This window comes from Aplidium turbinatum, chromosome 17 (genome assembly GCF_918807975.1).
Source record: "Aplidium turbinatum chromosome 17, kaAplTurb1.1, whole genome shotgun sequence".
NCBI classification, from domain to species: domain Eukaryota; kingdom Metazoa; phylum Chordata; class Ascidiacea; order Aplousobranchia; family Polyclinidae; genus Aplidium; species Aplidium turbinatum.
Genome location: NC_137488.1, coordinates 3,542,043 through 3,550,187, shown reverse-complemented (window position 1 = coordinate 3,550,187; position 8,145 = coordinate 3,542,043).

Here is an 8,145-nt window from a genome sequence, read left to right as displayed (position 1 = left end):
TTTGTAGACTATACCACTTTAAGTTTTAAACAGAATGGTGTCTTCAAGCATTCAAGCATACTGGCCATCTTCTTTTATGGAGTGTTCTAACTTTGAAAAGTGAAAATTTTTTTTACTTTTATTTGTTTGAGGCTTGAAAGTTCAATGTAACTTCCTATCATAATGTTGGTAGAATTGCATATTTTATTCAAACACAATTCTATTGCACGACTGTGTGGCTGGTTGATTACAAACGAGCAAATTTAAAGCCAAGAAACAACATATCTTTTGCAGTTTCTACAACCCATGCAACTGATCAAACCAGCTGGACTCAAATACTTTGTTATGGTTTTGTGTTTTTTAGTAGGTCAATATCCCAATAGTAAAAATGAAACACATTATCAGCATTATACAGAAATAGAATAATTCTAATATTACTTTTGTTTGTGAATCAGAAGTTTGCCAACTTTGTACCAATGAGATCATGATAGATTATCTGGCTTGCTTGTCCCTTTGTATAACGACGTCTCCAATTTACGGATAAGTGCAAAATGACTTCATTTTAACTTTTATCCGCTGTCGTGAAACTATCTCTAACTTTTTGTTACGATTAAAAATTATATCGCACGCCGAAATATAAATATTGCTGGTTTGTTTTTATCACCACAATATCATTTTTCCAGTTGAAAGATATTTTTGTTTTGTCTTCCGCAAGAAGTAAAGCAGTATTAAAAATAATGTGAAATAAATAAAATAAATGTGAAATAAAGGTAGTGGTCGTAAATCTTCTTCAGAACCAGGCAACTGAAGAAAACGATCACCGACAATCGTCAATCATCACGTTTAAAAACAAATGGTTTGGACCATTTTCGTTCAAGACTGGTGATACCAATCCAAATTGCGAAGTAAGTTTATTCTATTTCAGCAACTCTCAAGCAATCTTGAGCAAAAATGTTGTTCATGCAGTACAAACAGCAAACATACCATTGGACTCCACAGTGTCCAGCAGCAATCCGGAGGGCACGTGCTTCTCCTAAAAAAAAAACAGAGAAAAAACATTTAATTTTTCTCTATTTTTGAAAAAACATTTCACTTTTAATTTTATTATTGATTTTGAAAACGTGACCAAGACAATTTTGTTTTGAATGACGTCACCTGGTTTAGTCTTATGAATAAAAAGAGCGTGATGCTTGACAAAATACTGACAATGTCTTTTCATGTGTTTCAAAACGAGAATTATAAAGATCATGAAAATGTGGAAAATCTTCTCAGAGCTTTTTGTTCATGAAATGATTGGAGAGTTTCAGGGTCAAAATACAGACTTCTTGAACGATAAAAAGTATTTTAAGATTTAAACTCAGTTGTCAGATTGTTTGTTATACATGATTCTGAGGGTTACATTTCTCTCCTACACTTTTGCACTGAAGTTTACTCCTACAGCACTGAAGTGCCCCTTCAAACTCTTACACCGCTGAGCGTCGAAACGATATAAAGTGATAACTTTTGATGTCTAGATTGGTGGATTTTCCTCGTTTGCGACAAAAATACTGAACTCTTCCTTATAAACCCTAAGCCAGGGGTCGGCAACCTTTGGCCCGCCGCCCGGATCCGGCCCGCGAAGGAAAATCATCAGGCAGGCAGCCGCTTTACAAATGTAGTATTATATGGCCAGCCTAGTGATATATCATTTTATAATCGAAATCTTATTTTTTGATTAATGTGGTTGTAACTTAGGCTATGCCTCATTTTCTCCACTTCTTTGGTGACTTTTATGCCGTTCATGGTATAAATCGTCATAACACCCGACAAGCCTTTGAAAATTCCTTTTGACTTAATCGTCCGCTGGCTCAGTCGATACGATATGTGCATTTCTGGTCGATTTAACATCACATCTGAACGAATTAAATGTGCAGCTACAGGAAAAGTTCCAATTGATACACAAGATGTGGATGCATGTAGGCCAAGCAGCCCAAGCCTACGCGCAGTCGAAACAAAATTACGGCTCTGGAAAAGTCAGCTGGAAAATGCAACTTATGTTCACTCTGCTACACTGCAGAAGAACAAACCTATGAGCAATACGTCATTTGTTTCTATGATGCAACACTTAAGAAATCAAATTTCATCCCACTTTGGAGACATTTGTACTTTCAAAAACAACCTTAAACTATTCAGTTCTACTCCATTTTATGTACAGGTGGATACAATGCAAGAGAAGTAGGCTATCAAATGGAATTGATGTAGCCTACAGTGCATTAACAAGCTAAAATTAAAAATTTCACGCCGAGAGTGTATCACTGCTTGACTTCTATAAAATATTTTGAGTGGAAACAATATCTCAACTTGATGAATCATGCCAAAAAAGAGCGTCATTATTTGGTAGCACTTGCGCATATAAACATCTATTTTCGTCAATGAAACTCACTTCACTCACCAAGAACAAGTTGAGAACAAAACTTACTGACGACCACTTGCAAGATGTTGTGCTTTTTTCCTCATCCAACTTACAGCTTGAACTTACAGATATTGAGCAGGGCTGTGGAGTTGGAAGAATTTGGATTTGTTTCTTGTTTTCCGACTTGAGCTCTAGAACAGGGGTGGGCAACCTTTTTAACACAAGGGCCAGTTAGGAAAATGTAATGTATGCAGGAGGGCCGCACATCAAATAAACACTAATTCATATCTTCAGCAATGGAGTTTATCATATTGAAATTTTATACAAGAATGTCCTCCTCTTGCAGTGAATTCAATTCAATCTGGATTTCTACAGGCGCAAAACTTATTTCACAGGTACAGGGGAGTGAAAAGACGGTCATATCACATCTTAAGCTTTGAAATTGTGTAAATCGAGATGAAAATAGCCTTAATTTAAATAGCCTTATTTGGGGAAAAATAGTTGGAAGAAGATGAAGGGCCGCACAAAAAATGGAAAAGGGCCGCATGCGCTCGTGGGCCGCATGTTTCCCACCCCTGCTCTAGAACGTCGCCAGAAAATAGAAGTGTTTGTTCTTGTTAGTTTTTATAAGCCCCCGTTTCAATTTCGATCACAAATTAAAGTAAAATTAAAAAGAAGTGACAAAGGACAAAAATTAAAGAAAGGTAATTTTTTAGTTTTGAAATAACAAAACCCATTTTTTGATGTAGCCTTCAATACTAAAGTGAGCAATTATAAAATTCAGCCAAAAAGATGTCAGTGAACGTTTCGTATTCAAATAGAAATGAGTGTGGCTTTGTTGATTTTTTCCTGCTTAGCATTGGTTTAACTATTCTTATTTGGAATAAAATAATTATTTTACAAACTTTTTGTCCCATGCTCATTTTAATTGCACGGCAAGAAGCATCTCCGACTTTAACCCTATCTTAAGCTGTTTTCGTACGCGGAAAATACGTCACGGGCTATCTTAGCCCCGTGCTAATTAATCGCTAATAACGGGAGCTATGAAAATGACAGAGGCAAAATATTTTACAACATAATAGCCATGTGTATTGTGCGTGTAGAAATTAAATTTTTAACCAACAAATTTAGTGAAATAAATTGTTTGAGATGAAAAAACGTCAGAAAGTCGGTTTTTATTTTAATTTCCCAAAAATAGCTTCACAATTGAAATTTTTGAATTATAACACAGTGTAATGCCAAACTAAAAAGAAAATACTCTTGCTCATAAATATAAGGCATTTTTGGGCGTTTTTGCATTTCAAAGTAATTGCACTAACATTTATATTGCACTAACATTAAATTATATTTGAATATTTGATTCTATTTGAATAAGATTAATTTTGATTCTATTTGAATAAGACCTTCTGATGATCCGTTAGATGAAACAATTTGTAAAGGCTTCAGATAGTAATAACTACATTTGATTTAATTCGCTCTGCTTTGCCTTTTTGCTTGGCATTGAGCACTTTTAGTAGTATTAATAGTTTTCATTGTTTTAACATTAAATTATGTATATCTAGCATTGCACGAAAATGTCCACCCACCTGAAACGAAATGCTTATTGTGAAGGGCAGGAAGGTAGAAAAATGACCAGTATAGGTTTAGAAAATTCGCAAACAATAAAAACTAAAAGTTAAGAAATTTCACATTTCTAACTTCATTCAAACAGATTCAATTCATTGATTCTACTTCTGTGCAAATACACAAGGCATAATAACCTAATGGTTTTAACTTACCGGTACTCAAAAACTGACAAACAAAACTAACCCTTTACCTACATACCCTGCGTCGAATATTGAATTGCATGTGACAATGCAACCATGGCAACTGGAAAGTCCAAGAGAGGATGATAATTCTGCAAAGTGATATATTCCAGAAACTATTGAAAGTAACATTCACCAAAATGTCAACAATGTGTCTTTTAGTTGTAGGACTAACTGCTCCACATTTCAGAAATAAAGTTCTTAGATGCGTTAATTCCGATGTGTAAGTTTCAATTTCCTCTCTTATTTCCGTTCAAGGGTAAACACAAAAGTTTTTGCATTGCACAAATAATACTGCTTCGACACGAACACTGAACAGGAAAAGAGTGTTCGTATTGTCGAATGAGGCTGCTCTTTGTGATTTGTTATCGTGACAAAACAGATAAGATGATTTTACGTGGGCTATCAAACAAATGATGAATATTTGTAGGCTATACCAATTTAAGCTTTAAACAAAATGGTTTCTTCAAGCATTCAAGCATATAGCGACCGGCCATCTTCTTTGATGGAGTGTTCTAACTTTGAAAAGTGAAAAGTTCTTTTACTTTTATATGTTTGAAGCTTGAAAGTTCAATGTAACTTCCTATCATAATGCTGGTAGAATTGCATATTTTATTCAAACACAATTCTATTGCACAGCTGTGTGGCTGGCTGATTACAAAGGAGCCAATTTAAAGCCATGAAACAACATATCTTTTGCACTTTCCACAACAAATGCAACTGATCAAACCAGCTGGACTCAAATACCTTGTTATGGTTTTGTGTTTTTAGTAGGTCAATATCCCAATAGTAAAAATGAAACACATTATCAGCATTATACAGAAATAGAATAATTCAAATATTACTTTTTGTTTACGAATCAAAAGTTTGCCAACTTAGTACCAATGAGATCATGACAGATTATCTGGCTTGCTTGTCCTTTTGTATACTGTGACGTCTCCAAGTTACGGATAAGTGTAAAATGACTTCATTTTAACTTTTATCCGCTGTCGTGAAACTAGCGTGAAACTATCTCTAACTTTTTATTACGATTAAAAATTCACACCGCCGAACTATAAATATTGCTGGTTTGTTTTTATCACGACAATATCATTTTTCCAGATGAAAGATATTTTTGTTTTGTCTTGCGCAAGAAGTGAAGCAATTAAAAAAACGCAAGAACTAAAAAACGAATTTACAGCAAAACTACCGTATAGGTTGGTTATCAAGAAATTGACGTCATGTCAATGTATGCAGTAAAGAGCAAATTTGCTTTTTCAAAAGTTAACTTCAATTGTTTTTGTTTCGTCTGAAATCGAACCTTTGTCATTGTTATAATAATAATAATTATTAAAACATTTTGCAAACTGTACTCGCTTTTCTATTTTTTTTTTACTATGCGATCTTTATCGTCCAACCATCTCAAGGTATCAGATTTTGAATTATAATCAGAGAACGGTGGCGTATTCAAGTAGTCACTGATAGTTTGACGCAGTGTTGCCAACCAAACTTAATTAATGGGTACCAATTTTTGTGTAAATGGGGACCAAATTGATGAACACAGTACCAAATTTTTTCACCTTTATAAAAATAACAAAAATTTTGGCGAGTTTTCAGAATCAATATTACAATTAAGAGTGAATTGTTTCAAAAATAGAGAAAAATTAAATGATTCTTCTCTGTTTTGTTGAGAGGAGCATGTTCCCTCGGGAATGCTGCTGGACATTGTGGAGTCCAATGGTATGTTTGCTGTTCGTACTGCATGAACAACATTTTTGCTCAAGATTGCTTGAGAGTTGCTGAAATAGAATAAACTTACTTTGCATTTGGGCTTGATATCTACAGTCTTGAACGAAAATGGTCCAAAGTATTCGTTTTTAAACTTGATGATTGACGATTGTCGGTGATCGTTTTCTTCAGTTGCCTGGTTCTGAAGAAGATTTACAACCACTGCCCTTTATTTCGCATTAATTTTAATACTGCTTCACTTTTTGCGGAAGACAAAACAAAAATATCTTTCATCTGGAAAAATGATATTGTCGTGATAAAAACAAACCAGCAATATTTATATTTCGGCGTTTGATGTAATTTTTAATCGTAACAAAAAGTTAGAGATAGCTTCACGACAGCGGATAAAAGTTAAAATGAAATCATTTTGCACTTATCCGTAAATTGGAAACGTCGTTATACAGAGGGACAAGCAAGCCAGATAATCTATCATGATCTCATTGGTACAAAGTTGGCAAACTTCTGATTCATAAACAAAAAGTAATATTAGAATTATTCTATTTCTGTATAATGCTGATAATGTGTTTCATTTTCATTATTGAGATATTGACCTACTAAAAACACAAACCATATCAAGGTATTTGAGTTACAGTCCAGCTGGTTTGATCAGTTGCATGGGTTGTAGAAAGCGCAAAAAATATTTTATTTCATGGCTTTAAATTTGCTCTTTTGTTAACAACTAGCCACACAGCTGTGAAATAGAATTGTGTTTGAATAAATTATGAAATTCTACCAACATTATGATAGGAAGTTACATTGAACTTTCAAGTTTCCAACATATAAAAGTAAAAGCAATTTTCACTTTTCAAAATTAGAACACTTCATAAAAGAAGATGGCCGGTCGCTATATGCTTGAATGCTTGAAGACACCATTCTGTTTAAAGCTTAAATTGGTATAGCCTACAAATATTCAACATTTGTTTGATAGTCCACGTAAAATAATCTTATCTGTTTTTGTCACGATAACAAATCACAAAGAGCAGCCCCATTTGACAATACAAACACTCAATTTCCTGTTATTTCCTGTCGAAGCAGTATTATTTGTGCAATGCAAAAACTTTTGTGTTTACCCTTGAACGGAAATAAGAGAGGAAATTGAAACTTATAAATCGGAATTAACGCATCTAAGAACTTTATTTCTGAAATGTGGAGCAGTTAGTCCTACAACTAAAAGACACATTATTGACATTTTGGTGAATATTACTTTCAATAGTTTCTGGAATATATCACTTTGCCGAATTATCATCCTCTCTTGGACTTTCCAGTTGCCATGGTTGCATTGTCACATGCAATTCAACATTCGACGCAGGATGTGTAGTAAAGAGTTAGTTTGTTTGCCAGTTTTTGAGTAAGTTAAAACCATTAGGTTATTATGCCTTGTGTATTTGCACAGAAATAGAATCAATGAATTGAATCTGTATGAATGAAGATAATATGTAGCCTACTGGCAAAATCACGTTTGTGTTGTGAAGCTCTACAATACACTTGAATTAAATTTAACAATTTAGTGTGGAAGCCACTTTTCATAGTAGGCTACTCTTTGTTGATTGTCTGGCTTTCTGGTGCATACTTGTGATTCACAATGCCGTAGAAATGAAAAAAAGGTCATCATCACTTTTACATTGCTACAAACTTACCACGTTTTGGGCCTCTGGAAATTTTACATGCTTCTATAAAGATGACTGAAACTTAGTCTCTGGGCCGTAACCATACAGTACACCGATGTTCAATTGCCAGTGATAGTAGTCTTTTTAAACTCTAGGTCATGATTTCCACAATGGAAGCATGTCCTGGGCAATTTTTTTTGGAGTTTTTTTTTCAGCAAATGTCGCAACTGTAACTTAATTCAAACATTTATTTTGAGTATAACCGAATGTTAAAAATATATTGAATCCCACAATAAATTGCCTGAAAGAATTGCTGAAACTTAGCTTAACCTGACACTTACCGGCAGGGGCGCCGGAACGATATTTGACTAGGGGGCAAGATTACGAAAAAAGGGCACTTTTGTTTACTAAAAGGCCCTTTTTTTTTCAACTTTTAACATAAGATATAGCGATAATGCTAATCTATCAGCTCACTAGGTATTGAGTAATGATAGCCTACAAGTGTCCGGTATACAAAGAAGGGCATCATGCTATGTTATAATGATGTAACCTACTGTCAAGCCTTAAAGCAGCCTGCGGCCATGGCCGCTAAGTA